Source organism: Sorex fumeus, unplaced genomic scaffold, assembly GCF_029834395.1.
Source record: "Sorex fumeus unplaced genomic scaffold, SorFum_2.1 ptg000169l, whole genome shotgun sequence".
In the NCBI taxonomy this organism is placed as follows: Eukaryota; Metazoa; Chordata; class Mammalia; order Eulipotyphla; family Soricidae; genus Sorex; species Sorex fumeus.
In genome coordinates, this window is record NW_026606226.1 from 12,765,692 (window position 1) to 12,782,608 (window position 16,917).

A 16,917-nucleotide genomic window follows, 5' to 3' on the forward strand; every position below is an offset into this window, starting at 1 on the left:
GAGAGAGAGAGAGAGAGACAGAGAGAGAGACAGAGACAGAGAGAGAGACAGAGAGAGAGACAGAGACAGAGAGAGAGAGACAGAGACAGAGAGAGAGACAGAGAGAGAGAGAGTAACCCTGGCCTCTCCCAAGGGTGGAAAGAGCCCTGACACAAACCCCAGCATTAGACATGGAAGCATGAAAGTCCACATCTCAAGAGGGGAGATGCGGGCGACACACGTGCTCACCACACGGGCACAAGCAGCACATGGGCTCAGGCAGCATATGCGTGCCTGTCCTTTGCCCAAGGTGACTTTTGTACTTTTATAGGGTCTTTTCAACCTGCCCCCATGTGGGGCTTCTACTTAGGTAAAAGTCCATTGTTAAGGGGTTTGCCTAGGGGGGTAGAGGGGCCTTCCCTACCTGCCAGCCTGCATCAGTGTGGCTGTTCAGGGCTGGTCCCATCTCCCTCCTGCCTGCACCCCCAGCGCCCCTGGCTTGCCCGGCTGGGCTCTCATCTCTCATCTCCCCTCCTCTCCCCTGCACTGCCCAGTGATCTGGTGAGAACCCCTGCAAGGTGTCGACTACTGAGTACGCGGGGCTCAGAAGGGCCAGCATTGAAGCAAATGTCCAGAACCGGGAGATCAGGGGTTAGCAGCACCCATGGGTGCTGTACTGTTCTCCTCGGTGCCTGTGGCAGAAGTGATGGTCACGCGCTGCTAAGGAGGGGCAAGGCAAGCACCCTGGGAGGGATGTGCACCGTGGCGTCATGAATCTCCAGCTCGGGGAGTGGCAGGAGCTGGGCTGCAGCGGGGAGAGGCATCCCGAGCTGCAGAGATGCCCTCCAGGAGGCTCGGCACAGCAGTGCCCGCTGTGGACAGCCACGCCTCGGCGGCCACTTCTTACAGCTGGCTCTGGAGTTTCAGGCTCAGTCACCAGTAAGTGGAATCTGGGGTGTCCGCTCTGCACGCATGCGGGGAGTGACTTCCCCAACCCGCTCACAAAGCTGGTAGCAGCTCCCTAGACCCCGGGCATGGTCCAAAACATAAGTTAATATGTACCGGGCAGTTCAAGAGTGCCTGAAATGAAAGCACAGGAGGGACAGCGACAGCCACCACCACCACCATGATCAGGCTCCTGACAGGCCGGACTGCACCCAGGTCCACCCAGAACAATGCACCGTTGCGTTTCCCAGAGTTCCTGGCGTGTCCTAAAGTGTTCTTGGGGCCAGGGGGAGAATCAAAGGGGTGCAGCTCCCGCCTTGCATGCCCCAACCCTAAATTCTATCCCTAGAACCATGGGAATTCCCAAGAGCAGTGCAGTTGCGCTCAAGTGAGCACCAAACTCCCAGGTGGAGTATTGGGTGGGTGACCCAGCACCCTGAGCACTTGGGGGGAGTCTTAGAAAAGGAAGGTAGACCAAGCCGTGCTTGGCCATCATGTAGGGCTGTGTAGAACCCTAAAAGGTTCTGCGGTGAAGCTCCCTGCCAAGCAAGACCTCCTGGAGTGAGGATGGGGGGGGTCCCCCAGGTAAAAGCTGTCTGCACCCCGATGCCTGTGGAACACATCTGGCTGCAGTGCCTGGACATTGGGTCAAATTTTGTTCTGGATGTTTCCATGAGATGAGCTTGGAATCCATAGACTTAAAGCAGTCAATGGGCCTGTACTGAGGTGGGTCTTGTCCAATTGGTCAAAGGCCAACCTGACCCCCCCCCGAGCAGCCCCCCAAACACACCAGAGGATGGTGGGTTTGGAAATGACCTTAGGGCCACAAACAGGCTCTGTCCTGGGGCCCCTGCAGCCGAGCAACCTTGGGAGTCAGTTGTGACAACAAATTGTTGCGCCCAAGTTTCAGATCCCCGGTTTCGGAGAGATCAAGTCCACACACAATGATGCAGAAGTAAAGGAACTTTATGGCTAGCCTGAGCTAGGGCCCAAGTCTCATCCAACACAGGGGAGTCTTGATAAGGATCCGACTCCAAATCACAAGCAGTTTATATACGGTTCAGGTTGGTCACGGTCACGGTCCTCCCGTTGTTCATCGATTTGCTCGAGCAGGCCCAGTAACGTCTCCATTGAGAGACTTGTTGTTACTGTGTTTGGCATATCGAATACACCACGGGGAGCTTGCCAGGCTCTGCCGTGCGGGCGAGATACTCTCGGTAGCTTGCCGGGCTCTCCAAGAGGGGCGGAGGAATCGAACTCGGGTCGGCCATGTCGGCTGCGTGCAAGGCAAAGGCCCTACCGCTGTGCTATGGCTCCAGCCCACGGTTCAGGTTAAGGGCAGTTTGTATACTGGTCTATTTTTAACATCGGCCCTATTATAACAGTGGTCAGCAATTAGACAATGGCTAATAACAGTTTCTAAGGAGGGTGCAGTGACCCCTCATGACTGGCCAGACCCAACTGCCCAATTCCTTATCTTGGCAAATCACTCAACTGGGAGTTTGCCAGAAACTGCAGTCCTGCTCTGGGGTAACAGAAACTGAGGCCTAACTGAGACTTACTGTTAGCTGCAGCTTGTCATGACATCAGTTTCATCCTCACAAAACGTTTCTGTGAACTTCTCTGTGGACTCACATAACAGTGCTCCTTCTCTGGGATCGGTTTCTCTGACGCCCCCGTGCACTCCAAAACTGTCTCTGATGGCCAGAAGGAGAAGGAGGCAGTGTGAGACCCCCAGGCCCCCAGGGCTGCAGGGTGGTGAGGGAGGATGGGTGGGTCGCCTGCACGATCTCAGCAGTGGGACCAACTTTCAGCGGGCCGACATGGTCCAGTCTCCAGAACTGCCTTCTGTGACGCTGAGCCTGCGGTCACGAGGGCAGTGAAGGCATCTGATATCGTGAGGGAGACTCATCCCCAGCTATGAGCTGGGGGTAGTCCTAGTCAGCCGCCCGGAGCCTTCCGGAGCACCGGCTGAGGAGTCACTCACTCTGTGCTCGCCAAGCCTCATGCCCGAGGCTGGCTGGAGATTGAAGGTACCTCCTGGCTCCAGAGCCCTGCCTTTATACAAAGGTAAATTTAAAAATGAGCGAGGGGGCTGGAGTGATAGTACAGCGGGTTGGGCGTTTGCCTTGCACGCGGCCAACCTGGGTTCGATTCCCAGCATTCCATATGGTCCCCCGAGCACCGCCAGGAGTAATTCCTGAGTGTATGAGCCAGGATAACCCCTGTGCATTGCCAGGTGTGCCAAAAAAAAAAAGTGAGCAAATGACAAAGAGTTGTCGATGGCAGACGACCCAAATGTCCAGCCCCTTGGCCCTCCTAGCAAGGCCGAGCTCAGCCCTTTACATACATCCAAACTTGAGGTGAGCTAACATGCCCAGGGTGGAGGGGACGTCCTGCTCCCAGCTCCCCTGTCCCACCTGGAACTGTCACCCTCTCCCAGCTGGGTGCCGGGTTCCAGAAGAGGGCAGAGAGCAGCTTGCGGCCCCTTTGGCATTGCTGAACTTGGGGCCACACACTGACCCCTGGCGTGCAGGGGATGGGCTTGGGGATGGGCAGGAGCATCCGGCGTGCCCACCACAATCTCTCCTTCACTGTGGGTACTCCTGGCTCTGGGGGCATGAGTCACCTTAGCAGCAGGGGAACGCATCCCTGTTGCCATGGAAACCCAGCCAGGCCTGAGGCACAAAAGGCTCTTCCAGGCCTCTAGAGATGGGAAGCTGAGCAGGACTGACGATACACCAGCGGCCCCCTCCTTCCCGCCCCCCAGGCCTCCAGCCGCACCCAGATCCGGCCCACTCAGGTGCAGATTGGGGGAGCAGAGGGGGCCTTCAGGGAGGTGTGGGGGTGCTGGGCAGGGCCAAGCTTGAGAGCAGGTGTATGGGGGACAAAGCTGACCTTCCTTGCCCCTGGCCCCGATCTGCTCCACAGCACACGCAAGTTGGCTGTTTGGGAGCACCTAGACGGCCAGGTCTGCACCCTCCTCGGAGCCACCGGCTGCTGTGGGCTCTCCTCACGGGGTCCTTGGGGCGATACCTGTTGGGTCCCGGCCTGCTCTTGGCCCCGACACCCCTGGGCCTGCCCGGGACACGCTGATCCCCACACGCCCCTCCCCCCAAGCACCACCATCAAGTCTCCCCAGATCTGTCAGGTCAGCCCCAGACACCCCATCAAGTCCAGAGGCGGGGAACATACCCCCAGACAGTCACAGGGAGAGCGGGGCTGCAGTCAGAAGTCAGGGACTGAGTCACTCCTGCAAGAACAGGGCCCGCCAGCATCCAGAGCTGGCCTCTTCTCCCAGCCAGACTGGCCGGGCCCTCCCAGGGGTCCCCCAAGGCCCCTGGGGGCAGCCTCAGTGTCTCCAACTCATCACAGGGAGGCTCTGGATATGTCTGCAGAAATAGGACGCACCTGCTGCTGGGGCCTGAGCTTCGGGGGGCCAAGAGAGGGGCGAGAGGAGAGAGAAGGGTCACAGGGCTGCTGTCCACTCCAGCTGCCCTGGAGCAGGGAGGAGACTCGCCCCCTCGGCTGAGTCCACTCTGCATGCAGAGGCCAGGCTAGGTTGCCCCTGAGCACCACTGGGTGGCGCCCCAAGACAGACAAAAGGGCAGAGAGAAGCCAGCAGGTAGGGACACTTGCCTTGCAGGCGGCTGTCCTGCAAGGCGAGTTTGATGGGCACTGCAAGGCGAGTTTGATTTTGATCCCCATCAGCAGCCTGCGTGATCCCTGAGCACAGAGCCAGGAGTAAGTCCTGAGCATCACTGGGTGTGGGGGCTACCCCTCTTCCTTCCCTCCCGCCGCAAATTTAAAAACCAAGCAAAGACGGACAACAAACACGAACACAGACGCTGGCTTGTGAGTAGGGTCAGGTGAAGCCCTAGAAAGTGGGGTGCGGGGGCGGGGGGCAGAACAGAATGTTCTAGAAGCAGCATGAGGGAAGAAACCGTTTCTACATCTTTGCATCTTTTTGACTCCCTCTGACAGGAATGCTGTCACGACAGTGGTGCCCAGAAATGTGCATTTCTAGAAAGTTCTGCGGGGTTCCCGACCTGACCCAGCGTGGGAACTGTGTGGAGGTTCAGAGCCCTGCCAACACAGCAGCTCAATGCTGGAGGCTGCTTTCTAAAGACAGCAGCGAACAGGGGGTTTGGGGCAGAGCGGAGCTTCTTCTGGGGGAAGAGACCCTTCTCACCCCCTGTTTTTTTTTCTTCTTTCTCTGGTTTGGGGGCACACCTGGCAATGCTTAGGCTAATCAATCCCTGGCTCTGTGCTCAGGGATGGCTCCTGGTGGAGCTGGGTGGGGGGACCATATGGGTGGGGGATGCAGGGGGAGGTCTCTGCTCTCTGTAACTCTCTCCAGCCCACCCCACGTTCTTGGACACTTTTTTTTTTTTTTTTTGCTTTTTGGGTCACACCCGGCAATGCACAGGGGTTACTCCTGGCTCTGTGCTCAGGAATTACCCCTGGCGGTGCTCAGGGGACCATATGGGATGCTGGGAATCGAACCTGGGTTGGCCGCATACAAAGCAAACGCCCTACCCGCTGTGCTATTGCTCCAGCCCCCAACTTGGACACATTTTTAACCCCGCTTCCAAGTCGGATTTGGTTCCCCCAAAGCCGGTCCTTGTCTCAGGTCCCAGCGTCGCTGCCAGGCCAGTCACGACCCTTCAGATTGTAAAAGTGATGTGCAGAGGAGGAAGCAGGCCGCCCCCAGGCGAATCCCACCTGACCCGGTCCAGGTGCCGGGGAAGCTCCGCCAAACCCAGCCTGAACCGTGCGCGAATCCAGCGAGCCGCCAGCGCCATCTGGTGGCGCCTCTGCGCAAGCACTCCCCGGACAGCGACTCCCGGTGACCTTGACGGTGACATTGACGGGACCGGCAGGAGCAAAGCAGGGACCCCACGGGCAGCCTCTGTCTCCAGAACCTCCTTCCTGCCCCCTTCTCGTCGCTTTCGTGTTATTTATTCACAATATTTTAATTGTAATTTATCTACTTTTATGTGAAGTCAATAGTACCAAAGGACCCCTCTCCACCCCCCACCCCCGGGCCATGTCACCTTGGGCTCGACCACCATCCAGACCCCGCTGTGCCGTCATCGACCTTGCAACCCAGGCCAGGCTTCTTGCCATTGCTCAACATGACCTATTCCTTGGCAGAACTTCTCTCCGAGCCATTGTTTCTTTCTTTTTTTTTTTTTTTTAATAATTTATTTCTTTATTGAATCACTGTGGGGAAAAGTTACAGGGCTTTCGGGTTTAGGTCTCAGTCATGTAAATATCAAACACATTTCCCTTTACCAATACTTACTTTTAACCGCGAACCCCAATAGAACCCCACCTCCCACCCCTCCCAATTCCTGTGAGGCAGATGAGTTCTAGTTAATACTCTATCTACTTTGACTAGATACATTGTTTCGATAGAAGATGCACGATTATTGTTTAGAGTTTACGACCCCCCTCCCCAATCAGATATGCTGAAACAGCGTTGTGAAATGATTTGCTTTCTACGACTTGGTTTAAGAATAAAATGATGTCGCGCGGCTGCAATAGCGGCCGCGCGGTTTTGGATTTCTGCTATTTTACTCATTAACCCTGGAAGTATTTCTATTAAAAGTTAGGTAGTTAAGAGATTGGTTTCTGTGCTCTGGGGCTGTGGCCGTGCCGGAGAGCCGCTCGTGGGGGGCAGCTGGCGACCTCGGTCAGGTGTGAAGGATGGCCCAGAACGCCCCCCTTCCCATGAGGCCCCTGCCACCCCCCACCCCCGGCTCAAACCTGCTGTCCACAAGGCTCCCGTGTGGCCGCCGTCTTTCTTTCCAGAGAGGACTCTTTTTATTTTTTAAGATCAAAATTTTTATTTTTTTGATTGAATCACCGTGATATAGAGCATTAGAAAACTGTTCCTGATCGCGTTTTGGTCATACAATGCGCCAACCCCCTTCCCTCCACCAAGGTACATTTACTAGCGCCAGTGTCCCAGTTCCCTCCCTCCCCTTCAAGCCACGCTGCCCACCCTGCCTGCACCTATGGCAGGCTCTTCTCTCCCCTCCCCTCCTCTTCCCCCTCCTCCCCTCCCCTCCCCTCCCTTCCCCTCCCTTCCCTTCCCCCCTACCCTACCCTCCCTTCTCCCCTCCCCTCTCCTCCCTTCCCCTCCCCTCCCCTCCCCTCCCCTCCTCTTCTCTTCTCTTCTCTTCTCTTCTCTTCTCTTCTCTTCTCTCTTTTCTCCTCTCCTCTCCTCTCCTCTCCTCTCCTCTCCTCTCCCTCCCCTCTCCTCCCTTCCCCTCCCCTCCCCTCCCCTCCCCTCCCCTCCTCTTCTCTTCTCTTCTCTTCTCTTCTCTCTCTTCTCTTCTCTCTCTTCTCTTCTCCTCTCCTCTCCTCTCCTCTCCTCTCCTCTCCTCTCCTCTCCCTCCCCTTCCCTCCCTCCCCTCCCCTCCCCTCCCTCCTCTTCTCTTCTCTTCTCTTCTCTTCTCTTCTCTTCTCTTCTCTTCTCTTCTCTTCTCTTCTCTTCTCCTCTCCTCTCCCCTCCCCTTCCCTCCCCTCCCCTCCCTTCCCTTTTCTTTCCTTCCCTTCTCCCCTCCTCTCCTCTCCTCTCCTCTCCTCTCCTCTCCCTCCCCTCTCCTCCCTTCCCCTCCCCTCCCCTCCCCTCCCCTCCTCTTCTCTTCTCTTCTCTTCTCTTCTTTTCTCCTCTCCTCTCCTCTCCTCTCCTCTCCTCTCCTCTCCTCTCCTCTCCCTCCCCTCCCCTCCCCTCCCCTCCCCTCCCCTCCCCTCCTCTTCTCTTCTCTTCTCTTCTCTTCTCTTCTCTTCTCTTCTCTTCTTTTCTCCTCTCCTCTCCTCTCCTCTCCTCTCCTCTCCTCTCCTCTCCCTCCCCTTCCCTCCCCTCCCCTCCCCTCCCCTCCCCTCCCCTCCTCTTCTCTTCTCTTCTCTTCTCTTCTCTTCTCTTCTTTTCTCCTCTCCTCTCCTCTCCTCTCCTCTCCTCTCCTCTCCTCTCCTCTCCTCTCCTCTCCTCTCCTCTCCTCTCCCTCCCCTTCCCTCCCCTCCCCTCCCTTCCCTTTTCTTTCCTTCCCTTCTCCCCTCCTCTCCTCTCCTCTCCTCTCCTCTCCCTCCCCTCCCCTCCCCTCCCCTCCCCTCCCCTCCCCTCCCCTCCCCCTCCCCTTCTCTTCTCTTCTCTTCTCTTCTCTTCTCTTCTCTTCTCTTCTCTTCTCTTCTCTTCTCTTCTCCTCTCCCCTCCCCTTCCCTCCCCTCCCCTCCCTTCCCTTTTCTTTCCTTCCCTTCTCCCCTCCTCTCCTCTCTCTCCCCACCTCCTCTCCTCTCTCCTCTCCTCTCCTCTCCTCTCCTCTCTTCTCCCCTCCCCCCTTCCCCTCCTCTCCCTTTTCTTCTCTTCTCTTCTCCTCTCCTCTCTTCTCTTCTCTCCCCACCTCCTCTCCTCTCCTCTTCTCTCCTCTCTCTGCACCATTACTTCTTGATTCACACTTTCCCTCTTGCCATCCTTCATTCGACCCTCCTATCCCGGTACCTCCCAGAATAGCTAGACCACCAATCATTTCTGAGAGATCTTGCAGATTTGGAGAGCCCAGAGAGTGTGGAGCAAATGGGCGCCTCCACCTGGGCCATCCAAGAAGGCCACTCTGGTGAGGACCTCAAACACAGGGCCTCCCGAGACACCGGGGATTCCCCCTCCCCCTGGAGGGATGCTGTGAAGAGAACAGGCGAGGGGTCCCAAATGGCTTGTCTCATGCTTCACATGTTGGAGGCTCATGCTTGGTTCCTGGCACCACATGGCCCCCCAAGTCACTGGGCACTGCCAGGTGTATCCCCCAACCTAGGAAAGAAAAAAAAACAGAAAACAACAAGCCTGGATAAATAGTATAATATAGGGAAGGAAGGCATTTGCCTTGTACACAGCTGACCCGGGTTCGATCCCTGACACCTTGTATGGCCTCCTGCATGCAGAGCAAGGAGAAAGTCCTGAGCACGGCTGGCTGTGCCCCCAAACCAACCAACCAACCAACCAAACAGAAAAAGATGGTGACAAGGACCCAGGACCGGTGGATGGCTCAGGTGCGGACACACAGGCCTTGGAATACAAGGTTGCAAGGACCCAGTTCCGACCCCTGGCCCCACATGGTGGCCTCCCCCAGCAGTCCCGAACCCCTCGTGGGAGGCACTACCCCTCACCCCCTAGTGCAGAAGCCCTGGCTCTGAGCTGGAGAGAGGAAGGGGGGCTAGAGGGGTCTGGTGTTTGGATTTCATCTCAGCACTCAGAGGCATGCCGAGTCCTTGTAAGGGGGGGACAGAGCAGGGCAGAGCAGGCGGCTCCCAGGTGGCCTCCAGGAGATGGCCCCCAGGCCAGGCCTCGACCATCAGCACAGAAGTACAGGCTCGGAGGGGTTCCAAGCCCCCCGTCCCATCCTGGTGCTGTCCTACACTGCGGGACTCTACCAAGCCCGGTCCCCTTCTGCATGGACTTCATGGGCTCAGACTCATCACTCCCAAACCTCTCTGTCGCTGGGATGTGGGGGACAGTCTGGGGGAGCTGAAGGCATCAACGCAGTGGCCAGTGGACTGTGAAACCCTCTTCCAGTTCTTTTCAGGAGTCTCGGCCCTCCCTTCCCTGCTGCGTCCTGACTGGGGGCGCTCACACCGGGTTCACCCCTGTTCTGGCGGTGGTGGTCGTGGTGACACTGGGCACCTCCCACTTGGTTGTGGAGCTGGGGTTGCCCCAACAGCCCTGCAGTCCAGATTCCCCTTGGCACAGGTGTGTGTGTGTGTGTGTGTGTGTGTGTGTGTGTGTGTGTGTGCGTGCTGGGTTCGAACTCACCTTCCCAACCTTCCCATGTTTGCTGCTCAGGTGCTCTAAGGAACCATCCCCCCCAGCGGGCACCAGCCTGGGGCAGGGGTTCATGGTGGGCAGGGGACTTCAGGTTGGGGGTCCGCGTGGGTGAGGAGGGTGCCCAGGGGTGTGGCTGAACTCAAGGCTGCTGGGCACATGGCATCTCCCACAACGTGCCATCTGACCCATGGGAACCTCCAGTGCTCCCTGCTGGCCACCCTATCCAGGACGGGGTGTTTGAAGTGGTGCAGAAGTGGAGCGAGGGGGTTGCCCTCAGCCTGGAGAGGGCGGGGGCACAGTTGGCTGTTGTCCAGGGCAGTCTGGACCTGCAGGAGGCTTTGCTGGGACCAGGAATATATGATTGTTGGTGCTAAGGTCCAGGCCCATGGGAGGTCACCAGGGCACAAACCGGCCTCTCCTGCTGGCAAGGGCTGGCTCCCCAGCCGAGGAGTCACCTGGTGTCTCCTGGTCCCAGTCAGGCTCCTGGGCTGTGGAGACGCACCCTGAGCGGATCGTGGGGCCCAGCCAGGCCAGTGGCACAAGCAGTCTCCGACCTTCCACGTGTGGCCTCACACTCTCCGTCTGTCAAGTGGGAGCTGGCATCATCACCCTGGGTGAAAATCTCTTTCAACATCCTCTGGCAGCTGACGGACAAACCGTCAGGATGAGGGTTGCTGGTTACTGCCGGGACTTCGCTGCACTCTCCAGTCTGGATAAGCCTTTTGCTTCGACACTTTGGAGAAAGGTATAAGTGTGAATTTGAGTGTGTGTGTGTGTGTGTGTGTGTGTGTGTGTGTGTGTGTGTGTGTTTGAGAATAACGGTAAGACTTCCATCCCCTTCTTTTTGGTTTTTGGGCCACACCCAATGATGCTCAGGGGCTACTCCTGGCTCTGCACTCAGGAATTACTCATGGCGGGCTCAGGGGACCATCTGGGATGCCGGGGATCAAAAACAGGTCCACATCATGCAAGGCAAACGCCCTACCCGCTGTCCGATTGCTTCGGCCCCATGAGAGGCATCAAGTTCCCGTCTGTCTGTCTCTCAAGCCTTCCCACTCAGAACATAGGGAGACTGTCAAAGCTGCCGTGAGCAGCGGTGCTAAGAAAACACCGAGTCTGTGTGGTCACCTGGGCAATGGGACAGTGCGCGAGGCTGCCTAGAGCCCGTCGTGGAGAGAGTGGTACCCGAGAGCAGGACACAGCTCTGCCAAGAAGGGGCAGGTTTCTGGGGGAGCAGTGGGATTCCAGAGATTTAGATGCAGGACCCAGTTGGAGGGGAGGAACAATTCTTTGGGCCTGAGCGGGATTCTGGCCCAGACCATGTCTGCCTACACCCAGGCTCCTCCACTGGGAAACTTCAAACAAACTGAGAAAGTTGGGGCTTTGGATGAGCCAACAGCAGCAGATATCGATCGTGGGAATCTCTCCAGAGGTTGCCCCTCCCCCCCACCAGAAGATCAATCCTGATGATTCATCATGAGACAGTAATATCAGCACGACGGCAACCACTTTCCTCCAGCCGCTGTGGGTCTGGCCCCATCTCGCCCGGGTACACAACCCCTGGGTAGCTTTTGGGTCCTGTCCCGCTGCTCAGGAATCCCCAGGAACTGCGTCAGTCCTCAGAGCAGCCCGTGGTGGTGGCTGGCCTTGGACTAGACCCTTCTGGGGACGAGAGCGCTGGGTCGGGCACCAGCTAGAAACCTGGGTCTGGGGGGTTGGGAGGTTCCAAAAGGGGGTTAGAATTAGTAAGTGGCAGTGACGATTCAACCGTCCCAGTTTCGTGCCTGCTTTGGCATCCTGGCCAATCTGTGCTGTGAGAGCTGGGGCCCGGGGGCCACGGGAGTGAGGGTTAGCTCAGGGCCCCCAAAGCCAAACCCCATAACCAGAGTCAACCTCATCCCCAGTGACCGGTTTCTACCAGCACGCGAGATGCTTCTCCCTCAGTCGTCCCCGCTGCCATCAGCCCGTGATGAAGTCTGGGTGTCATGCTGAAATCCCGGAGCCAGACAAACGGACAAAGAGTTTCTCTGCCCCCGGATCACGGGCGGCCTGCTGAGATGGCAGCTTCCCAAGATGCCCGGCGTTGGACCAGCTTCCCGGATGGCTTAAGTCTGAGAATCAGTTGCCAGAGCGATAGGACAGCGGCCAACCCGGGTTCAATCCCTGGCATCCCGTATGGTCCCTGAGCCCCGCTGGGAGTGACCCCTGGGCGCAGAGCCAGGAGTAAGCCCTGAGCACTGGTGGGTGTGGCCCCCAAACCCTAGCAAATATATCAATGAAAATAAAGTCTGAGTTGCAGGCTGAGGAACTGCAGGATGCTTTTCAAAAATGTTTATGAAAAAGGGGAAAAAAAGACATGAGGAATGAAATGACAGCCGACGTGGCTTTCCTGGCCCTGCAGGTTGGTGGCACATGCTTACTCTCAGCAAGTACCGTAAGTACTGAGTACTTATTGCCAGCACTCGGCAGTTCTCCTGCCTTCATTCCCTTCTTCCTCTCGCTTGCAGCATCTCACACTCAAGGACTCGGCATGCCAAACACTGCAATGGAGCTGGAGTGTCTGAGCCATCAAAAACCAGATGCCAGGGCGCCTTTGCCCCCAGGGTGCCCCAGCCCAGAACTCGCGGGTTTAATGCTCACCATTCACAGGCTTGCTGCTGGAAGACCCTTGGGAAAGGAAGCTTACAGGTATAATGTACAGACGACAGGCGATAAAAGAATGTAGGGAAGTGTGTCTGTGTGTGTGTGTGTGGGGGGGGAGCACCGCAGACTGCAGTGGGGAGGCTGCTCTGATCTCTGAGTGCGATGGTCCGAGGCCTTGTGGCAGGGTGGCTGCAGGCGTGGACAGGGCCCCGCCATCCTAGCCGTGAGGGCTAGGGCTGGCTGGGAATGGACTCTGGGAGTACTTTAGGGAACGTACCCAAGCCAAACCTCACGGCTTCCTTGCGTAAGAGCTAAACTCTCGGGGCCGGAGTGATGGCGCAGATGGTAAGAGGCTTGCCTTGCTCTCAGCCAATCTGGGTTTGATCCTTGGCATCCCTGAGCACCGCCAGGAGGACTCCTGAGTGCAGAGCCAGGAGTAACCCCGGAGCACTGGCAGGTGTGGCCTCCTAAAAGAGAGGTAAGTTCGCATTCAAGGAGCTTGACCTTCATGTGTCTTCCTTGGGGTGGCTGCAGATGCCCCAAGTTTTGCTGTCACGAGGACTTGGTGTGTCACTGCCTGTTCTCAGGGGACCCCGGGAACTCAAACCCCCACCTGGCCGGAGCATGAACCAGTGTGATGGAAACTGGTGGTACAGATTGGGTGTGGGGGGCAGGGAAACCGTAGACCCTGTGTCCACTTCCAGCCCAGCCGCGGGCTCCCTGGGCCCCCGGGGCAGCCACGTGCTGGCCGACAGCTGACAGATGAGGCTGAGTCAGTGTGGGCTGGTGGGGGCACAGCTGGCGTTTCAGTAAGCAGAATATGGAGGGGCTTGGGGGGACAGGGATGGACCCTAAGACTTCGGACATGCCGAGCATCACTCTCACTGAGCCACATCTGGCCCCAGATGTGCGGTATTAGGATCGTTCTGCTTGGCACGGGGGTATTTCTGTGGGGGAAGCACCGGAGGATGGGAATGCGTCCTGCAGCTCCTGGGGCTCGGGTGGGGTCGCCAGGTCCTGCTGGGACACTGGCAGTGCCCGGTGGGCCGGGCGGGCCCAGGAGTGACGCCTTTCTAGCACTGCGCTCAGAAAGCCAGGAGGTGTAAGATGCTGTGTGGGTCTCTGGTTCTGACTTAAACCTCCCTGGTGCATCCGAGTTAAGCACCTCACGTTCCTCACGTTCGGGGCAGGGAAGGCCTTGGAACACAGTCCCTCAGGGCAGCTTGTGGACACACAGCTACCTGGACGGCCCTGACTGGGTGGCCTCTACATGACAGGGGACATCACTGTCTCGCCTGGGGACCTGGCCTGACAGTCGCGGGGTGTCAGTCATACAGGCTGGAGCAGGAAACTCTTCCTCAAGTGACACAGCCTTAGCCCGAATGAGCTGTCCCACAAACACTGACCATGGCTCTCAATCCCCCCGTTTCTATTTTGTTGACATTCAGGTGAGGTTTAAAAAGGAGACACGGGGCTGGGGAGATTGGATGGTGTTCAGGTGCCTGCCTGCAACCCCACCGACCCTGGTTTGAATCCTCTGCACCCCAAGGAGCACTGCTCCTGAGCAAAGAGTCAGAATATCCTTGATTTACAGGGGATGTCGCCCCAAACCCAACACACACACACACACACACACACACACACACACACACATAAAAAAGAAAACGCATACACGGAAATCTGCTTGAACCTGAAATAATCGGTTGATATTTGAATTGCTTTCAGTGGGACATTTGCTTGAAACCATAGATAGCTCCATTTGGATTCTCAAGAGTACAAAACCCTTCCCCCCACCCTCCCGCCAAAAAAAAAAAAAAAAACAAAGAAACAAAACAGAAACCCCAAGCCCACAACTCAGCTTTGAATAAATTTTGAAGAAATGAGACTCTAAATATTTACATATGGGTCAAGAAATAAATCACAAAACTATTTACAAAAATACACAAGCTTATATGCAATAACAATTTACACCAGTTCACAAAAAATATTAAAACATTAAAAAAAACACTATATAAATTAAAAGTTAAGAACTCAAAAAAAAGTTAGGATCTAAGACATCCTGGGGTGTCTCTCTCATGCAGTTTATGGTTTGGGAAAAAAAAATCAGGTTTTGCTACCTTAGAATCTAAGCTGTAAAACAACCGTTTGGATTCTTGACGTCAACAGTACTATTCAGGAAAGGAAAGGAAAAGAAAGACCCTCTGTGCACACACATTGTCGCGTAATACAAACAGGCCATTCCCGACATCTCCTCATACATGGCACCGCGCAGCACATGCCTCTAACCCACCTGGAAGCCACTTCCTGACATACCTTCGCCTTCACGACCGTTTCCTTACCACAGCTCAGACAAGACCTTGCAACATGCTGAACAGGGAACGACAGGGCTGGAAACAGAGAAAGGGGAATTTTTTTTCCAGACTTTTTATTTTTTTTAAACGAAAGGGAAATTTTCCAGTTGAGTCTGTCAGTATTGCTCTTCAGAAGTGCACCCTTGCGTCTCTCCTGACACACACAGGAACGGTCTTCTTCTCTACAGAATTAGTCCTAGAACTTTTAACCTGACCCCGTTAAAAAAAAAATTGCTTAGCCATTATAAAAATATGCAGGCCCTCCCCTGGGGGGCGGGGGGGCGTTCCCAGGGCTGGAAGTGGAATACAGTCGGTAATAAGGCTCAGATAAAATCGATTAATAAGGAAATGGCAGCTCTGGGGCTGTCAGCAGACTCTGGCCAGGCACCCAGGGAATTCGGTATTTCAATCACACCAAATGGTGGCATTGGAATTTTGCCAAAAAAAAAAAAAAAGATAAACACTGGAAAAAATGGTCGGAAGGTAAAAGTGAAATGGCAGGTGAGCTCTAAGGCCGAAGGCGGCGCCAGCTCCTAGATCGGGAGGCTCTGCCGCCTGTGAAGCCTCCCCCGGGGACCTCAGTTGGGCCGCTGTGGCCCCAGGGACCTACCACCTCATGGCCACCCAAGGGGAGCAGAGAGGAGACACAGTCCCGCAGAGCACAGCACGGAGCTAAGGCTGCCGTGTCCTCGGGAATGAAGCAGTGTTGGCTTTGCATTTCCGACATCATCCCAAATTCGAACCTGATCATTTGAACCCCGGAGGACATTCGGAAAGGGAGGAGAGCCTTTGTCCTCTAGACCACGGGCATAACGTTATAAAGCTGACGTGTTTTGGGGTGCGGATGAGGGTGTGAAGACACGCCCAAGGGCCTTGAAAGCGGCTGCTTAGGCCACACACGCCGTCACGAAAGCGGCCGCCGGCTCTCCCTCGCACGGCCCCTCCGCGGCTGGCGAGCACCACAAAGCTTGGGTGATGGTCCGGGCAGTGCTGGCCTGCCTGGCTAAGAGGCACCTCCACTAAGGAGAGCAGTGGCGGGCGGGAGCCACAGGGACAGCTGCTGGCCACAGTGTCCGAGTTCAACAGGCGCTTAAGAGCCGGTGTCCTCCGGATACACTCGGAGCCCGGCTGGCACCGTGTTGGTGATGGACAGACCAATCTGTTTCAGGGTTGCTTTCTGCCGTGGTTTCTAGTCAGCCCTCGGGTTAGTTCATCGGGGGAACAGAGGATCACCTTATGGAGGGGGTTTCCACGTGGAAATGACTGTGGATCTCGAAACTTTCTTTGTTCTAAACATAAACCCTTAAAACGCAATCACAGGATTTTTCTTTTAATAATAACGATAAAAAAAAAGGTTAACTGGCATGTTTATACAATTTCACAGCGGTAATAGCAGCATAAATTCTCCTCCTAAAAGGTTTCTCCCCTTTGCTCTCAATTAAAACTAATTCCAAGCCTCCAGAGGCGGGGCAGCAGCAGCCAGCACATGGAGTGGACACCCCTGGGGTCTCCCACCAACGGGGTGCTTAAAAACATGTGACTGGATAAAACGGGGGTGGTGGGGAATCGGCTCGGGGCGGAGGAAATGGCGAGACTGTCTCCGTGCTGCCGGGTGGGGGGGGGGGACTGCCTGGCCAGTCTGGTGTGGGCGTAGTGGGCTGAGTGGACAAGACGGAATGGAGTTGGGCCAGAAGCGTCCAACCCTGCTCTCACCAGGAATGCAGCTTTCAGGGCAAGACCCTGGGCGTCATCTGCAGAGGACACTGTCTGCAGTTTCCCAAACCACGAGTGAAATGCTGGTGTCAATGGCAAGCGGTCAGACTGCGATCACAGCAGGAGGGGGGCCCTGGGGCCACACACCGGACCACTCTGAAACCCAACCTGCTCCGGCTGGATGCCCCGTATCTGCTACAGGGCTTGGCGCCGGTGCAGGTGAACGGAAATGAGTGTGGCCGCTCACAGTCAGCATATTATAATTTGTGCATTTATCCAGTCAAACCTTGCCTGGGGGACGAGGGCAATTTTTTTTTTTTTTTTTTTTGCTTTTTGGGTCATACCCGGCTCTATACGCTCAGGGGTTACTCCCGGCTCACGCACTCAGGAATGACTCCTGGCGGTTCTCAGGAGACCATGTAGGATGCTGGGAATCAAACCTGGGCCGGCCGCATGCAA